A 20,321-nucleotide genomic window follows, 5' to 3' on the forward strand; every position below is an offset into this window, starting at 1 on the left:
GATCCATCCTCACCCGCATTCAGTGCCTGCAGACAAACTAACAGGGAGAGAGAAACAGAAGAACAGGAAAATACACACCGGTATGAAACGTGCACCACCTTGAGACTATCTCCCACAGCCCTGCCTATCAATCATAACTGTTTCTCCACAGGTTAGAACATCCGCTTCTGGGACACAAGCACACTACCTTAGCTCTCTATACATTGCAAAGCACACTAGAATCAGAGATCTGAGAGCCTGATCTTTAGTTTTAGTGATAATGGGCAGTGCAGCTGAAGTTTACATGGAGTTTATCAAAAAATTTAGGAACTACACGCTCCGCCCCGGAGATCTAGCAGTCCAAAACAAATACTAGAGAAAACACAAGTAGGTGCTCAGGTAGGTGTGCTTATTTGGATGTTTGTGATCAGCAGACCTCCTGCTGGAAGAAATGCAAAAGGAGAAAGGGTGTTGGAACTGCAGACAAAGACAGTGCTGTCAGCCTGGTAAGGTGTGATACCAGTAAAAGGTGTGAAAGCTTCAAAGCAAAGTGTGCAGTCTAGGAAATGAATGGTAAAAACAAATTAAAAAGATGGCTTGGAGTATAACAAAACGAGGAAACATCAAACATGATCAGGGCTGGGCTGAGGCCATGACACACAAGTGAGCTTCAATTTGAGATGGAAATGGTCCATAGAAAGGCTGGAAAAGGTGAGTGAGAGCCAGGGAGCAGGAGCATGGCTGCAAACAGCAGCGGTAGAGGGAAGATTGATGATGAGAGGAGATGAAGACCAGATCAGAAGAGGTCCCTCACGCACCACACAGTCAACGCTTTACGTGCAGGAAGCGCTGAGGAAGCAGCAGTTACCAAGTGTTATAAAAAGTTAAAATAGGGTCTGTTCAGAGTCATGACACAGGAGAAGGAATTTCTACCCAGGCTCCTGGCCCAGAGCAATAAAAGGTAACGGGCTGGCTTTGGACAACATCCACGTGGATCTTGAACAGCATGAAAATCTTAGGAGGGAAAAAAAAAAAAAAAAAAAAAGAAAGCCAACAAAATGCAAAGGAGGAAGGACTCAGAAGCAAAATGCCACAGACACACTGATGTGACTGTCACACTTCAGCCCAGCACCAGATCCAGCAACCGCGTTCTCCTGACTCCACTTCAGCACCCTGCTGACAAAGCCAAACAGCGTTTAAGCATCACCTTCTCTTTTTGGAGAATTTCCATTTCTGTGGAGGCTGTAACCCCTTACAGTCACAAAAATAGCAATGTTATTCTGACACAAGCCGTTCACTTTCCTCAATCAAGCAAAAACAGGAGGCTGAATAGAAACAAACAAGAAATCCCAACCCCCTGACCCTCCAAAATCCACACAGCTACAAGAGGACCATCCATCCAGGTTTTTCATTCCCTCCAGCAGAAGGCTGGGACAGTAAATCTTAATATATGATTTTTCCTTTCTTTCACCTATCGACTGAAAACATTTCTTGGTCACTCACGACTGCAGCTGAGCCACTTACAAACTTCTCCAGCAACAAAATAATGAAGTAGATACACAGCATACCTGGCAGAACAGAAGAGATTTTAGTTAGAAGGGATGAGAAGGGCAAGAAAGACTTTATCAGAAAAAAGAGAGCATGATCACTGGCCCAGTGACCGACTACAAAGGGAACTACTGCTCCGAATGGACGTGCCTTGCTGATGACGCCACGCTAACTGCGGATCAGAGAGCTGCTCTGCGGGCCAGCTGCAAGCCACATTTCACCACAGAATCATCCCGTTTTCATGATATCTAGTGTCACACCATAAATTTATTCCCCCACACAACAGTGCTGGAAGGAGAGCAGATCTCCTTGTCACCGCACAAGGCGAGGGCTCTGCCTCGCTCAGCAAAGCGAACAAAGCCTGCGTGAGGAATGTGCGCCGGAGCAGAGGGGAAGAAAGGAGCGTACATGCACTAGGAAATCTAATTACAGCTCATCACATACCGCTAGGGCTTCTCTAATACGCCGCCTAAATTCACCAGCTGAGCCATGAAGGTTTGTCACATACCACAGACAAGGGCCAGCGTAGGGATCAGCCTTATGAAGACACCACCGAGTTGATTTGCAAGGACTGGTCTGTGGATGGACGCCACCGCCTGCGATTCTCCAGTGCAAGGACGGTAAATGTGTCATCACACCCCAGTAACACGGCACAGGACTTGCACTCAGCTTGGCTCACCAGTTACGGTGCCTTGGCATAGGACTGAGAACAGGATGCCTTTGCAGACTTGATGAGACCTAATTAGTCACCCTGGAATCACTCTGCAGCAACACAGCCCCTTCTCTTTATAATCACCATCTTATTAAAAGGGAAGGAAAATGTGAGCAGCGAAGCGTGTGTCAACTTGTTTTCAAAACTCTTCGGGTTATCTGTCTGCTTAGCATAGCGTCTTCTAGGTCCCGCATGGAAAGCTTCCACAGATCTAAAGACATTTTGCCCAAAGTCGGATGTCTTAAAGAGGGATCTGACAACAGCTTTAGGACAATTTGAAGAAAAAAATAAAAACCCCATTTGTTTCATCTGGTTTTATTGTCCTTTTCACACAACAGCAACCTACCCATCTTACAAAGATGTGGGGTAAGTTTGCACTTAACATACAGGTTTGGATCTCTGGGATCACTGTGGCTAATCAGTTGTTTGCCACTAATGGTCTGTTCCTTTTCAGGATTTTAGATTTATTGCTCGTATTCCCACTTAATTCACTGTATCTTTGAGAAGAAGAGCAGTCTAAGGGCAGCGTAGCTCTCTCTGAACCACAAGCATGGCCGAGATGACGCAGCTTGTAAGAGCGCTCCCTGGCGAAGCCTCTGTTTGCACGGCAGGCATTGCTTTGGGGATCTAACTCAGCATCTCATCAGCTCAGAGAGTTTGTGCGTGCCTAACATGATGCTGCACTGAGGAGTACAGATACAGCCTCTGAAGAGGGAAAAAAATCAGGCTGCGTCTGTCAAGTGCTCTTTCTTGAGCCCAGGGCAGTGCCGAGTACTTGGCCAGAGATGTTCTCTCCCCACACCAATAATCCAGCTCCCCAAACAGGCAGTTTCTACACCCACAGAGTGCTCCATACCCCAGAAACAGAGCTCTGCCTTGAAAGATTTGGCTAACACTGAAATACCTTCTTCTCCCACCACACAAACAAACTTATTCTTGCCTCAGAGGTGAGTTTCCTGACTGAAAACACAAAATCCTAAAGTCTCTTAGCAAAAGACAGTCACAACTGAAGTCCAGGGGTATTCCACTTCCACTGTGGTGCAGTTTAAACCAAGACCAAGTTATGTCTCAGCTTCTCCTTTTTCCCTAGCAAAATCATGAAATGAAAAGCTGTAAAAGATGAAAGTAACGTTACCTGAGCCTGTCATCAGTGCTTGACTTGCAGTCCTAGAGAAAACACTCGCCGTGCAAAGAAAAGAAATGAATTTGTCTTAATGGTCTTTCTGGAACATTATTTTGGAAGGAGACAACTAATCTCTATGGCAGCTGGAAGCAGCAGAACTACGAGACAGTTTTGACTACACAAAACATTTAGAGCATGCTTTTTCTTCTATTAGCCAATCCTGTTGCAATGAGTAACTTATTGGTGATTCAGCACCTTCTCCCATGCCCTCGCAGTGCCTCAGCCTTTCTGTACCCCTAACGTGCAGCATACAAGGACAAGGGAAGGTACACATGCTCCCTCTCTTCTTCCTGCTTTGCCTTGATAGCACCTCTGATTGTGAGGAGAAAGCTTTGCACAGAGAGAAAGGGGGTGCAAACAGCTGCTTCCAAAATGTGTCATCCCAGTTTGCTGCGGATGTGAGAGCACACAGGGGTGTGGAAGGGAATGACGGGAAGCTGAGACTGCTGTATGAAGCCAGACACACTTTGTGTGCCTTAGAGGGAGAAGGTGAGACACAACACCTGAGAAATCTTAGCTGGACATGCAATACTGCTTCAGACAGAAGAAGCTGCAAGCCTTTCGTTCTGCTCCAGTAACTTTCAGCAAATGTTTACACATCGCAGAAGTCACTGAGCTGAATTTCTTGGTAATTCAGTCATCTTCTCCCAGAAGCAGCAGGTCTTATCCAGGCAGGTTTTAAAAGTTTTGTCTGCTCTTCTATTAAATGCAAATTCACCACAAAAAGAGGTGAGCAGGCAGTCTAATTTAGCTTAAATTCATGGCGTATTTATTCTTTCATGTTTTTTTCCCTGAAGAAGATCTATGTTTTCTAATCACACCACGTATAAACAGTTTATCAATGCCACTTATGCCTATTAAACCTTATTACCTGGGAAATGCTGAGTCTGCAGACTGGAGATTTTTGGAGTGTAAAAACCTTTGTGAATAATTTAGGAAAAGAGTGATAAAGGAAACGTAACGGGCTGTGCTCAGAGGGCCATCTTATTGACTGTGAACAAATTTGCTGTCTCAAAGTTTTTAAAAAGATCTGAGTAACTGCATTAAGCCTGCCAGACGCTGGGATGAGGGGCTATTATTTTATCTTTCGCAATTCTCTGCTCAAGCCTGGCTTTTCACAGTTCATCAGAGAAAAAGCTTTTGAAATACATAATCTGAGCAGACATCTGTAGCCTTAATGAACACAAGTCACGGTCCATCTCCAACAAAGACGCTACTGTAACAACACATTTAAATTCCAACTGGTTAAAGAGCAGATCTGCAGCTTGGAAGGTGAAAGACGACAGAAATCAAACCCAGACGGGCTGAGCCCCCACCCTGCATTTACTTTTTGTGCTGCAGTACTTCCCAGGGCGTCCAGCTAAGTCTCCAAACCTGGAATTTCTCATCTTTGATGACTTGATGTCCCACTAAAACAAGCCTTAAATAGATCTTGCTCACTGGACTTTCAAAATACTCTTTGTCCAAGTGATGACCTTTCCAACCTTGTCATTTATTATTTAACTCCCCCGACTGTCCTTTTCCAAGCTACAAATACAGCCTACTGCAGACAGCACAGGCCCTTGGCTTCCTGCAGTTTCATGCTCAGTTATTGTTTCTTCTCCCTGCCCCAAGCAGCCTCACATTTCCCTTAGACACCTGAGAGAAGGATTTGCTTTCAACTGCGCTGAAGGAGGAGCATTCCTGTCCTGCGTTGGCTTTCTCTGTTTCAGGCACAGAGGAGATTTGTTAATAGAGGTGTTACATGTGCTGAACAGACATGAGCTGTGGGTATTGGCCAAAATAACACGGTATGATTACACCTTATTAGGTACCTGGCAAACAGAGAAGATTTCTAGGAAACGAGCAGATTGAAGCCCCCGATTCCTTCCAGGTTCGTCTCCAAGAGCGATGGCTTCACGTCAAGACAACACCGAGCTGCACAGATGTCCTGGCCTGGAAGGGCCCCAGGCTGTTCTGTGTTTCAGCCTGTGCTGACCGTGGTGTTTGAGAAATGCTGGATACAGAGATAACAGGAGTATGCAAAATCTAGATGTTACTGCCCCTCTGAACCGCTGCCCCTTTCCGAGGGACAGAAGCTATGCACAGACGGGCTGTTTTGGTTTTGTGCTGTCTTGATCCACCACCCTGCAGACTGCCCCACAGCTCCTGGTCTGTAGAAGGGCTCTCAGACCTTCTCCCAAGACCTCCTCCACTGAGAACTACACCTTCTGCAGAAGTGCAAGCATTTCAAATATTAATCAGAAGCCTAAATAGCTCTGCGTGCTCTGTCTTTGCCTGTTCTTTCAGATGACTGAAGAGACATTCGTGACCTTGAGTGCCAAAACAGAGCAGGACATCTTGCTATGGAAAGCTTCTTATCCATTCATGATTTTTTTTTTTTTTTTTAAGTGTTATTGGTATCAGTGTAGCACCATGAAGCTCTAGTAATGAGAGAGGATTTCCCTGTGTTATGTCCTGTCCAGGCTCTGAGCAAGATGATGGCCATCGTCCAGCAGAGGTTAAGGCGATGGCTAAGTCAGAGGACACACAAACACAGACGGACAGACGTACAACTGGCCAGCGAAGCACAGAGGAGCCTCCAGACAGCATTAGTCAGCAAAACCAGTGCCTCACAGTGAGTCCATTACCCGTGCCTTCCTCCCCAGACTGCAGCCCCTCACCCTGACCACGCTTTCAAGGCAGTGCAGCTGTGGAAAGAGCAGCTGAGTCAGCAGCCTGCGGATCAGGAGCCTCACCTCTCACGTGCCCTCCTTTTTATCTTCTGCAGGGTTGGATAATTATTCCACTGCACTTCACACATCGCAGTTTAAACGTTAAAAGGAAAAGAAAGAAACAAAGAAAAAAAAAGCAGCAAACTGAGCAAATAAGTAGAGAACTAAGAAATACTTCGCAGTAGCCATGGCAACTAAAGTTCTAAAATTAACTTGACAGCAGTGTAAAAACCTGCAAAGCCAAAACGTGCCATTGAGCATGGAAACAAAAGGGCCAGGCCTGGCACCTGGATGGGAGCCAAGGAGGAAAGAAGTGTTACTGGAAGGCAATTCACCGACATTGATCTAAGCAGCACTTCCTGGACATATCAGCCCAAAAGGCTGCTGTCACTTGCTTATTAATTCACAGTCAGAATAGAAACTGCATAAAAGCAGGGAAAGAGCACAAAAGGGATAAACGTTCTCCTACCAAAGTCCTCCTCTCCAGGTAGAGGGGTTTAGTCGCTCCTCTTGGCTTCCTTTTTCTCTTTTGAAAAGGGGATATCAAAACCAAGGAGACTGGCAAGGAGTTTGTTACTGTACATTTCTCCTAACAACGTTTTATGACAGAAAGACGTCCCTCAGCAAGAGCCTGATGCACTGAAAGCTCAAGGGGCTTCCACTGTCATTGTCCCCCTCCCAGCCACCTGGTTACACCTCTTCTGGAGAAGGAAAATGTCCAACAGCACCACTACATCTAAGGCTCTTTTGAAATGCATGGCATTGCTGGCCCAAGCTTATCAAATAAAGCAAAAAGTGCTTCAAAGGAAAACTGTGCTCTCTTTGTGTGACAAACGGGCTCCTGTCAAGACCTGTGACAACCAGCAGCATCCCAGGTACCAGCCCCAGCACAAGCACAGCATCCAAACCGGAGATAAAAGCCAGTGATCCTGTGCCACAGCCTGCTCCTTCCCTCATCTCCCCGGAGATGTTCCAGTCTTGCCTTGTGCACGTCACAAGCAGCATTCCCCAGCTGCACAAAGAGTCCAGATTCTGATTATCTGCTTTATCTGTGTAATCCTCTGCATACAATCAATGAGTGGTATTGTATAGTCTTAAAGTTAACATGAAAAATAATGAAACAGAAAGCACTTGGTCCGATAGCTGGAACAAAATGATGTCACCTGTGTACGAGATGTCTCCGGGACACCCCCCACCAAACCTCAGCAAGGTCACCAAGGTTCTTGAGAGGCAATATCCATAATCGCCTAGGCTCTAAAATATTTTAGATTAAAAATAGCATAAAAACAAGAAAAGAAAAAAAAAGGAAAATAACATTTCAATGGAAAAGTTAACAGAGTTGTGGAATTCAAACAGGAAGACCAAAGGGGACTTAAAGTTAGTCTCCAACATCAGGTTCATCTTTACTTCTTTAACTAAACAAAGATATTCGGTAGAAAGTTCACTTGTCATATCTTTGGGAACACTGGCAAATTTATGCGTAAGTGCAGAGTCCTGCCTCCTGTAAAGGTTAATTGGTGTAACAGAAGCCTGAGGTTGGTAAGAGCCTGGACACTGCATCAACTCTCTGCTCCCTGCCAGCACAGTAGCACACACTACCTAGATTCATTTTGAGAGGTCTTACACAGTTTCGAGTTGAAAGAATGAAGGAAAATAGATTTATCAATGGCCAGGGGTGAGCTTGCCTTTCCTATTCCCGTCTGACCCTGAGAGTTTGGAATCTAAGCTGCCATGAAACGCTCAGCTGACATTCCTTGCAGTCACTTTAGCGCCTAAAAAGAAGAAAACAACAAAACATCTCAAAAATTCAACTAATTAGAATGAAAATCAGCAGATTAAATGTTTGCATTTTTATCACCTGTTGCCCCTGAAGCTTGGTTACACCATGTTGCCAAACTGATACTGCTATCATGGCTGATCTAAATCCACATGCCTGCAAAAAAATGCACGTTATTTCAGCAAAACGCCTGGAAAAAGCTGAACGTGGGATGCTGCCCAGGACAGGCCGATGAATTGCATTTTACAGAGTTTCTACCAGCGGTTGGTGAGAAGAGAGGCACACTGCTCAGCGAGAGCGTGCACATTAACTTCTTCCTAGATGCTGTATTGGTACGGACAGCTGGTGTGTAAGAGGGATAATAAGGCTTGAAGAGACGTGGTGCAGGGTTTATGGAGCCTGCAGAGTCAGCTGTACTTTGCAAGGAATATTGCTAGCTTAAGTGTGATTTAGATACACTGCAAAGTAAGTTTTTTAATCAGCTTTTAAATTTAGTCTAATCCTTCAAGGACTATTTGAAAGGATCTACTTTCTGAAGAACTGCTAGTCTGAAGTCCACGCGCTCTGTTTCAGGTATTACTGTTATGAATCCCATTTTTGCTAGAATTGTGAAGAGGAAGAAACGTTAACAGATAAGCAGTCCACGCAGCTATCACAGTTTTAGCTGGGACAGAGTTAATTTTCTTCGTGGTGGCTCCCACAATGTTGTGTTTGGGATTTTTGATGAAAATACATGTAGTGGTGGCAACTCACCCACTTCTCAGCCGCTGCAGGGCAGTGCCTGCAGAGAGCCAAGGACTTTCCAGCTCCTCGAGCTGCCCTGCCATCGGGCAGGCTGGGGGTGCCCCAGGAGCTGGGAGGGGACAGAGCCAGGACAGCTGGCCCACGCTGGCCGAAGGGATGCCCCACACCACAGGGCAGTGGTGAATGAATTCCTGGGATGGCTTTGCTTGCACACACAGCTTTTGCTTTACCAAGCAAGCTGTCTTTATCTCTATCCATGAGTTCTCACGCTTTTACCGATCCAATTCTCTTCCCCGTCCCACCTGGGGAGTGTGAGAGAGCAGCTGTGTGGTGCTGAGCTGTAAAACCACCACCACGTGTCCTAACAATTTAGGAACTGTTAGCAGAACGTGATCTTGAGGAAAAACCAAAGCAGAAAGCAGAGACAGACAAGACCTGCTAGGTCACCTAGACGCCATCCCAGCACACCACACATCACCCATTTGTACCTACCCAACACCCCTCCACTGACTGCGTCTGGGATGCTACAGAGGAAATCAGCAGCAAAACCTCTCCAGCCAGAGCCCTGCAGGCTGCCCTGGCCTCTGCCTGCCAGAGAGGAAAGCCAGACCTCAGCAATGGAGTGCATTTGGGCAGACGGTTCATGCCAAGACAGAGCTCAGGGCTTGGCTCCACCACAGAAAGCACCAGTGTGAAGGTGCATGGCAGGATGCTGCGCTTCAGAGCCACCCCAACTTTGCATCCCAATTGTTCTATAACCAGTGCTTCCTTACAAGCATCACCGTCTTCAAGATGGACTTCTAAAAAGGTCTCAACAAACGTCATACTCGGTTGCAAATCAAAATCAAAATCTTTCCTTTAATATTATAAAAAAAAAAAAAAAAGAAAAGGAAATAACGCCTAAAAAGCAACAGCAAAGATGACAACAGTTGGCTGTGACAGCAGTTATTGTACTAAGAGTATGGTTTGGCTTTCCAAGTCACAGAACAGACAGCAAAGTCTGAAAAAAAAAAAAAGAATAAAAAAGTGAAGAAAAAAGAAAAAAATAGAATCAAAGAAAGAAAAAGAGAGAAGCAAGTGAAGCAAGGTGGAAAAAAACCAAACAAACCTGCCTTTGAAAGTGAGAGCGTACAAATGGGACATCAATGAGCATCTGGAAGGCATTAACACCAGGAAGAAGAAGATAAACTTGTGCTTTTCATCATCTGCTTAAATCTCACTTGATCAGAAAATGTGACAGGGAAAATAGGGAGTGGGAGGGGACCATTCAAAGGCTGTGGTTGCCAGTGGCTCACTACAAACCAGGGAGCTTTTCAGAGAGGCCCAAGGGGCTCTGCTCTCAACCTGCTGCTGTTTGGTACCTACCTGAATGGCAAAGCAGAGAGAACACACTTACTCAGCTCGCTGTTAGGCAATGCTACCTGCGCCCTGCTCAACAAGATTAAAATTCAAAACGATCTGAAAATAATAGCTGAAATGGTCTGGGGCAGATGCAATCAGGTGTCAGCAGAGAATAAGGTGTTAATTGGCGATGAAATATGCAACCCCAACGCTGCTCAGCTCTCGCAGGGTGTCTCTGCTGGAGGATTTAGCAAGCTCAGGACATCGCACTTCAAACAAACAAAACCAACAAAAACCAACAAGAAAACAGTTTGGTGGAGAACAGCACGTCCTGAAGACACATTCTGCCATGAAAGGTTGCAAGAATCAGGCTTGTTCAGGCTGCAGAAAACATGGGAATTAAGTTTTTAATATTTTCAAATACAGAAGCATTTTGGTTTGGGTTTGAAATGAGAGAGAAAATCGAAATACCTGATTTAACAATATGAACTCAGCGCCTTCAAAAGCTACAGGGAAGTGTCCCGAATGAATAAAAAGAGAGATCACGTCTTTATTTCATACGTCTAATTGATTAGAGCTGCTACCTTGTGTTTGAGCTGCAGTAGCTGTAATACCACCACGTGCCTCCGTGCCTCGTGCTCTCTGATTTCTGGTTGCCCTGCCTGTTCTTGTGGTTTTCTCACATGGATGAACATCCCTTTATGTCCTTAGGAGAGTTTCCCAAAGCTTTTCTACCGAATATCAAAGATCCTACAGCTTTCAATCAAGCCAGGTTGCATCCGAGCCACCTACCCCAAAAGGCCAAGCCCCACAGCGACCTCCTGTCAACTTCCTAAGCCGTGCGTGTAGCTCGGTGTCACAGGCAGCTTTCTCAGTGGCAGGGAGAGAAAATAAAGCATGAGAGTAGATCACCTCCAGAGACTCCACACCTGCCTCACCTTCAGAATATGGTCTCTTCAGAGACCTTCAGAACATGGCAGGTACGTGTGCCAAGAATAACGGAGATAAAGATGACTTCAGGTCAGCCAACGATGGTCAAGATGCCTCTCTGGAGGTCCCCTGAGACCTGAGATAGTCCTGAATATATCTGCTAGCCTGCAGCCCAAAAAACAACAGACCCTGCCAAGTGAATATCCCACAACACCCCACAAGACCCAAATTCGGGTTATTTTTCCAAGCGAGCTGACAGGCCAGCACTAGGTTCGCCAAATCTGTCTTGAGAGAAACAGAAAAAATGACTGAAAAACCCCTCTAACAATGACCATGGATCTTCTCTTAAATAATTTTATTTAATTTGTTGCATGATCTCATCCTACTGCCAAGTTCAGTGGAAGTTCATACTTCATTGACAAACCTATAAATTGTACAAGCCTTCCAGGCTAACCACGCATTAATAAAGGAAGAAGGAGCTCATCTCCTCCTTTCATGTGCAAAGGAAACTTGGACATTTTTCCTTTGTAGAAGAATCCAGCATAACATTTCAGACAGTAAATCAAGATATTATAGTACCTGGGACTTTCTCCAGAACCTTCATTCCTCTTTGTGAAATATGCATTGTAAAAATTTTGGTCTCACTTCAGCAAGTTTTCACATAAATAAATTAAGCAAAAAATATCTTTAATTACAGAACGAAGAAAATTGCTGCATTTGATGAAAGGTTGTTTATTCAGCACTGACAAACACAGCCTAATGAATGTGAGAGTGCCAGATTTGTTCTCACTGAAGATGAAGTCTTGCTTTTTGTTTCCACAGAGATTGGGGAAACATTTATCTTCCCTTTGACCCTGGCTGACTGACTGAACTAGTCATACTAAATTGTGCAATCCCAGATATGAAAAGCATCTGTGTACAACGCAAGAAAGAAAAATGTATTTTAACGTTTGCATTAAGAAGCAGGAATCATAATTATTAATAACGATGTCAGGATAATTACTGTACGCAAGGACAAATGGAGAGGTTTTTGGTAGCATACTTACAGTTCACATTCTGCATGGAAGGACCGGAGGCAAATAATGATTAGTACAGCTAAGCATAGTTTAAAAGGCCCTGAATTAGCTAATGTGTCACATGAAAATGAACCTTTATTGACAGATTCTTGGTCTAATGCATAGCAGTGGTAAAGAAGGTTAATAGAAAACTGGCTTATCACAAGCAAAGGATATTAAAGTATTGTTGCTTGGTTCCACAAAACCCCAGTGAAACCACGTTTGAACTGTAGCATCCTATTTTGGCCAGCTTACTTGAAGACAGACAGAATTAGGTTGGTGAGAGCACAGCATCAGAAACAAAGATGATGAATGGGGAAGCAGAGCTTAAATATCAAGAGAAAAAATGTAGGATTTATTCGGTCTAGAGAAAAGATGATTAAGAGGAGACATGATTGAAGTATTTATAATAGCCATGGGTTATAAAAGCGAAGCTGGGTGACTCATTTTTAGACTGTTGGGCAGACCACAAATAAAGGCAACAAGGGCAAGAGGGAATAGATACAGGACAAATTTAACAATCCATTTCACAGATACAAGCATAAATAGGTGACACGATGTTGCCTGACTATAAACAAAAGCTGGGTGAGTGTGCAGAATTATGTGCTGGGGAATAGCCACATCACGTGGGACAAGCTTCTTGGGAGCAGCTTTTGTAATAGCTGGGACGTATCATTTCAAACCGTAAGACACGAAACCATTTGCTACTCCTTGATAGTGCATATGCAAATAACTGTGCTCGTTCTTTTATAGTACTCTTCCTTCAAGTATTGACAGAGAAATCACAAAAGCATTACAGCAATGCAACAAGATAGGCAAATACGCTCCTCGCCTAAAAAGCAAGGCTCCCACTGATAAAGTGACTTACCTGAAGCTGCTGAAAGCAACATCAGGATCAGAAGCAGGACTTCTCAGCTTCCATCACACATACCCTCCTCTCCACACATACTTTTATAGGTATTTACTTTGTCTTTACTACTACAGAAGAGGTAGTTTTATTGCTTTCCTCTAAAGCAAACCTAATTATTCTCAAGCAACTCAGAGCTGTCCTCCCCAGCACTGTGTTGTATGTTGTATCACGTAATCTAAAGTGTCCATCATTCGAGACAGAGATTGAGTTAGCACGTCTACATATGAGATTAAAAACTTGACTAGACGTGAACTAGGAATGAAAATACTAAAAAAAAAAAGAATAAAATCAAATCAGATTCTAGACTAAGTGGAACATATCAAACATCTGGAAAGCATCGGGGAAAAACACACACACACTTGCTCCTCATGATGCCTCTCTCCTTTTCCAAGCCATTTTCCTTGAATCTTTCAGCTAATTTCTATTTCTGTAGATAAGGACCCCATCAAAAAGACCTCTGGAGGCTAAGGGCCCGACTCTGATCCCAACATCACTGAGCGAAGTGCAGTCACTCCTTCCTGGTGCTCTCAAAGATCAGGCTGCTTCCTTGAACTCACACTCACCTGTGCAACACTACGGCATTCTCTCCGAACTTTCTGAACACCCAAACAATAAAACGGTGCAATTTGCTTTGATCGGGCTTTTCACACAAGTTTCAAGAGCAGGAGAATTAGAACATAATGGTTACCTACGACTCTTGAAGTGACAGATGACCTTGGAGACCTCTACATGGGAAAACCAGATCCTAAAAGGCCATTTTCGCACTCTGGGGTGCAACTACCCTGCCTCACGAGTTTCACGGCAGTTCTGAAGGAATTAAAACAAAGAACAGCCTCCATAACTAAGCCAGCTAAAAGTTTAATTAAATACAATTGCTTGCTGTGCTTCCCTTCCCCAAACAGCCTCATGCATATTCATCACTGTAATTACAGGAGTAAAAAAAACCTCCACAACTAATTATGCCACGCTTCTCATCTTCTGTATGCCTGGAATTTTTTACATAATTACTACTGAAATTAATTGCAAGTTAGTTAATTTTGCACTTTGTCCTTTCAAGCTTAATTGAAAATTAAAATTTCTCAAACCAAGTCATTCTTGTAAGCCTGGTGCTTTTACCTCTGATGGTGCCATACACCAGAATGTTCTTTTAATTGCTTTTAGTAACGTAGCACTGCAAATTTTATCTTTTAAAGTAAGAGACTGTTAGCTTAATACATATTTACTGTGTGCTGCTCAAAGCACACTCAGCCTGCCCACTGCCACTCGCCATCTCATGTGATGCATGAGCACGTCATCCCCCGAGACACGAGCTACTCCATCAGTGCCACACTCAGTTTACATCAAGCTCAACGCTGGTTTTGTTTCTTGTCTGTGGTTCAAACAGGCTGCCTAATATTTCAAGGGCGACTAATGATTTTGGATGTCCAGTTCAACAAGAGAATTTGAAAATATTCCTTCTCTTGGGAGGCAGGGGGAAGGAAGAATCAAATGGGAAAGCCAAATTCCAGCTTGGCCTAGAAAAATAATTGAGTGATTTTTTTTTTTTTTGACTTTGCCTAGAAAAATAATTGCCTAGGAACACATGTTCCATGTGGCAAATTTTTAAATAAACAGTTTAAGTCTTTCAAAGCTATAAGCAAATGTTTAACAGGGTCTCCTCATTTGCTGGGGTGGTCTGCTTCATTTGTACGTGTGGTGGTGTACTGATTTGGGATAGGCCTTTTATGAAGGACCCAGTACAACATAAAATCTTGCTGTCTACAAAATCCATGTTGTGACAGCAGGCACAAGTCACGAGCCCTAGATGGGGACCCCAGAGGTTTCCATAATACAACTGGTGGTCAAACAGGACCAGTAATATGCCTGCACCACACAGCCCTGTGAGAATCAGCCAGCTATCAAGGTTATTTCATTTAAAACCATATCCTTGCTACCTAATAATGTCAACATTAACTTTCTGGCCAATTAAAATAATTCATCAATGAAAAACAAACAACAAAAAAAGTCAGCATCTCTCCTCTTCAAACACCTTCGCCAGCCTAATTCTAAAGGATTTCTTTCTGGGTTTGAGCAAATTTAAGTTTTTTCTTCTGTCAAGAGAACTTGACAATCAGGTAGTAGGCTTTCAAAAGGACAAGAGAAATTTGCAGACAAAGCACTTGTTCCTTACTCCTCCACAGTCTCTAGGCCATTTACCTAACTCAGCTCCATGGGTAAATTTTGTCTTTTGTGGTGAAGATCCACAGGGCGGGCCATCCTGACAGAAGGGACTCGTTACTGCTGACTTTTCCTTTACTTACCAAGAGTGAAGACGCGAAGTGCTGGAGAGGAACACCTTAGTTATAGCACGATGTCAATACAGGAGGTATCAAGAAAAACTGATACAAGCAACCTCAAATGTAATAAAACCAGAATGTTTCAGGACCTCTCTGCAGCAAAAATCAGATCCCAGACACTTAATCCCATCTCCTGTGTGGGAGACTGCCTCTCGGAGCATGTGACAATAGTGCTGAAGTCAATAAAAAGTTGTATGAGGGGGCACGTGGGTAAAGCAGCCTTGGACCACCACTGCAGTAAGAGACAAACACATTTTCATCACTTCAGGGAGACACACGCATTGTAGTCACTGGAGTTGCTACCCTAAGGAAGGTGGAACCTTAATTGCCAAAAGGAATTCCTGGTTTTAAAACTCCTCAGTGTAGAGCAAACAGCGAGTTCCCAGGGTAGATAGGGAGTAATTAAAAAGGTAATTAAGAAAAGCATGGAAAGTCAAGAGCCCAAGAATGACAAAAAAACACTTTTAGTAAGCGTTGTAAAGAGCTATGATCAGCGATCCCTTACCAGTGCAGGAAATGAGCCTGGTATTTGCTCTGTGCCTCTATACCCTAAGAGCTGTTGAAGCTGTGATCCACGTGTGTATTGTGAACCAGGGGGTAGTGAGCAACCTAGACCTGGCTACAGTGCCAGACAGCAACAATTTCTCTTCCACAAATAATTTGAAATTCAATGATGAAAAACCCCTGCTTGTTTACCATGTCCAATGTAAAAAGAGATGCAAAAATTAACTTCAGTTGAATACCTTTATGGACTGCCTGTAGTTAAGTACTTCAAGTCACTTAAAATCACAAAGCTTTGTAATCAAGTCTAACATTTCCTTAAATAGCTTTTCCTCATTCTGCTAACAGTTAGCAATAGCATTACACAGACACACACACAAAAACATAACCAATGGTTTGGTGTGAAATTCTTCCTTGTTTTTTTTTTTTTTTTTTTTAATGTACACTTCATCTTTCACGTAGTGAGCCTTCAACATCCTACTCAAAACTTGGAGAACAGGTGCCAGGGACATTTCAGGCTAGTCCATATTTTCTAAGGATTTCTCTATGCACACTATACTAACTACATACTATAATAAGATTCATTTTTAAAACCTCAGAAATAAAAAAGGAAAAAAAAAAAAATCAGATGTCAGTCTGGCAAATGTTGACTGTCATTTATCTCAACTACCCACCATAATACTTCTGCTTTAATTAAATATCAAATCGGTCAAGTAGGTATGCAGATTTAATTGCTGCTGCGGCTTCGAAAGAGGCTGTTTCCCCTTGAGACCCGGTGAAGGTTAGCGGGATAACCTCAGTCGAATGGAAAATCCTCAGTTTGGCAAGTTGCTGGACACAGGAATTTGTCCCCTCCGGCACAGTGAAATGCCATTCCCAGCAGTACCGCGCTCTCAGAGAAGTGCTGCTTTAACAAGTTAGTACAAATACACCTGAGATTTATGACATCTGAGCACTTGATGGAAATAAATGAAGAGGACCGTTAGAGGGAAATGGCCTGCTCAGCACCAGCTCTGTCACTTCAGTAGGAGCGGGCTCAATGTCAGAAGTCCCTCAGCATCCTCAGCTCTGACTGGCATTTTTCTCCCCTGGCTCATTATTCTAAGCAACTCCTTCACACAGACACCCTGGCACCGCAGCCAGGGGTCAAATCACTCCAAGGGAAACTGCCAGAGCTCTCACAGAGGATGGCAGGTGCTACAGAAAGGAGAAAAAAGAAGGGGAAAGTGAGGAAGTAGCTTCAAGCCAGCAGTAAGAGTCACTGCACAGAAGTCTTTCAAGGCACACAGCATCCGTGCAAAGGAGTGCTCCCCATCAAACGTGCAGAACGAGGCCAACACGATCACAAAAAGCTCTGCTCTCTCCTCACCTATGTCCGAACGGGACTTCCACGCTGGCTGCCGGCAGCCTGAAACCCACCTCACCCATCTCCAGTCCTCTGTAAAAGCAAAGCCACGTACATCTGCCTTCTTTTCCTGCACTAAGATTTGGGACCGAGAACCTCAAAAGACTCGATCAGATGGAGACTGCGGTTCTGGTTCTGGGCAGGACCCAAGCAGCAAAAGCCACTGCTGGCTCACTGATACCTGAGCAGCTGAACACCAAAGCTGTTTAGGAGATAACAGCAGGCATTTGCCTCTATTTGAGAAAACCATCCGTGCGCCACGGAGAACAGACAGTGGCTGAGAAGGCACTTAGTAACACGGCCCTCTCGCATTTACAAATTGCAGATGTTCCCAAGTATCTTTATAACCCTACTCTAATACACTGTCTAGACAAAAACAAAAAAGCAAAGCCCCACAGAACATAACGGATGACGCTTTCTACATCCTCCAAGGGATATTAACCAATAAATCAGGTTTTGCAGAATAGAAAAAACTGCATCTTTTTGAAAGTGACTTGCCAAACTTCAGTAAAGGAGGGGTTTTCTGTGCTTGGTAATTAAACCACGACGCTTTAAGGATAAGCAGCAGGAGACCATTCCCAGGACAATAATTAAACCAGCAGAGAAGTACCAATCTGTAGAGGTGAAGGGGAAATCAATGAGAACTTCTGTGCTGCACGCCCTCTTCTCAATACGGCAGCTTTATACAAAGACTTTAAACTCAAAGCTGATTGCCCAGAACAGGTACTTTACCTGCTCTTCATCACATGCCAATTTCACAGGAGGACGGCAGCATTATGACATTTAATACAAGATATTTTTTTTTCCTATTCTTCCTCACCAGCACCTGACAGCAAAGGATATCAGGCCCGTGGGATCTTAACTGCTCAAGGGAATTCAGACCCGTGCCCTTTGATCTCCCCAAAGCTACCGAGCCTACCTGGGCTGTGATGTGCGGCCTAGCAATTAGAGGGTTCACCTGGGAAGCAGGAGATGCTGATTCTGGTCTCTCACCCAAGGACTGCTCGTGGTTTTCTACGCAGTGCAACCTACAAATGCACAAGCTGGCATACCCAGCTGCCTCCTCCCCAGCCATCTTTGCAGCATCCTGCCTCTGTCTCACCCTCGCCAGCCCAAAGACTCTCAAATACTCTCCTGCAAAGAAGGAAAAGGAAGGAAAAGAGTGTTTCCACACAAATAGCCTGAGGACACACACTTAACAGCTCTCTCCTAAAGCATATTGGTTTTAATCACCTTACGATGAGGGCAGCAATGTGTTCCATACCCTTGGACAAAGATTTGACTGTGATAGTGGATGAAAGGGAAAAGCAGCTTAGCCTGGCTCTTTTTGAGGCGAGTGGATGCAAATGCTCCGTTTCAGGTGGAATTTAATCCTGTTTGTGCATGGCAGTGCTGCACCTTGGGAGGCTGTGGTAAACAAACTCCTGCTGGGAGCACCCCGACCAGACTGAGGCGTGAGGCAGATGACAAACTGCTTTGCCCTGCCCAAACGGGAGCAGAAACAGAACACCTCCCCTCCATTAACCTATGCAGATTTTTATTTTATGTTTTTGAACAACTGCTTGCCAGGCCTCGGTGGCGAAAGCAAGCGTCCTTCTCGTCCTGCTGTCTCCACCATTACCAGCAGTGCGGCCCTAAACAACAGGGGACAGATCAGCAACAAACTTTCTTTATGACTTTGCCTTTGAGGCAGCTCTTGGCTGAAACTCCAGGTACAATTCTTCATTTGCTTACTAGTTGCTGTTCCTTTGCTAACCGGATATGAAGAACTTCACTTAATGAACTGCACATCCTTCTTTAATGATCCTTCCTAATGCAGTGCATTTTTTATAGTGGGCTGAGCAGAAAAAACAAATCCTGCATTACATCACCCCAGGCCAATACTTCCTTAACTAAGGGAAACATCCCTTAAGCTGAAGCCCAGCAGACAAACTTCATCTCTTCTATTTACTGACACTGAGTGAATGCATGCCACGAAGTGCAGGCGTTTGCCATGGCAATACATTCCGTTTTAGGGCTTCTGGTGTAAGATAAACATTTTAAATACTACCTAGAAATGCCTTCTTTTCCAGCAGCAGCAAGCTGCTATTCATTCTGCCATTGTACACTGCACAATTATTTTTAGGAGTTCAAGGAGTTGTGTCAATAAGCGCTACCCCAGATGCTGGACAGACACCGCCCGAGCCCCTGCCTTCCTCCTGTACCTAACAACACTTTCTCCTGAAGCACCCAGAGCATGTTTCCATGTCCATGGTCTCTTACTGCAGACCAGCTACGCCTGATTTTTTTCTTCCACCCCTTCCTGGCCCGCAGAGAAAGCAATCTGTTTCTTGCCATGGGACCCGAAGTTTCTCACGCTGCAGGAACAGCTCTGGCACGCTCCTCCTTGCGCCGCACCAGTAACTTGGAAACTCCGGGTCATTAAAATGTCCTAGAAAGAGGCAAGCAAGCTCTTTCACCTGCCTAGAAAGATATTCCAACCTAGGGTGAAAGGCTGGAAACGGGACACAGACCTGCACTTTGAAAGCCACGACTTGGCCGTGGTTAAAGCCTGCTCCTTATTACAGAGCTCTTTTTGGCAGGAAGCAAACCTCCCAGGCGCTCTGCTCTCCAGTAAGAAAGGCTCAGGCACACCGTGCCGCCTGAACAGTCTGCTCCTTTCTCATTTTCACTTCTGTTTGCTCTGGTCAAACAATTAACCTACTCTGCTGGTTAAAAAGCAACTTTCTCCCCCTTCCAGTGGGTACAGCCTCCTCCCCCTCAACAAAAGCCCACATTCTTCTGCGGGACACCCAGGTCCAAGTTTAGTGTCCTGCCTCGGGGTTATGCATTTTGAATCAGAAAGCGTTTAGGCTAAAGCCAGCCTTAAGTTTATGATCCTGTTGGTTTTTAAAAGCTAATGATATGTGCTACTTACAGCAAACGGCAAACCCGGTGGGAGGCATTTTAATTAATACAGTTTGTTCAAAGAAAAACAAATGCAATTCCCCCTCATCTGTCAGCCAGCTGCACGGCAACCTGAATGCAAGCAGCGCAGAACAATAAAGCAAGCCTGTGAGAAAAGGCAGACAGAACTGGGACTTGATACGAGAGCAGGACAAATAAATACACACCAATTTCACCACCCTTAGGTAGGAAGTTTTGTAAGGTCTACCCTTTAAGCGCTATACATTTCAACCATCTTCT

At 44.4% G+C, this 20,321-nt stretch overlaps 1 protein-coding gene across 4 annotated transcripts in view; it reads right to left on the reverse strand.

Moving 5' to 3' along the window:
• LDLRAD3 (low density lipoprotein receptor class A domain containing 3) overlaps positions 1-20,321 on the reverse strand; it is a 136,831-nt gene that overhangs the window by 7,025 nt on the left and 109,485 nt on the right. The window lies entirely within an intron of this gene.

This window comes from Aythya ferina, assembly GCF_964211825.1.
Source record: "Aythya ferina genome assembly, chromosome: 5".
NCBI lineage: Eukaryota > Metazoa > Chordata > Aves > Anseriformes > Anatidae > Aythya > Aythya ferina.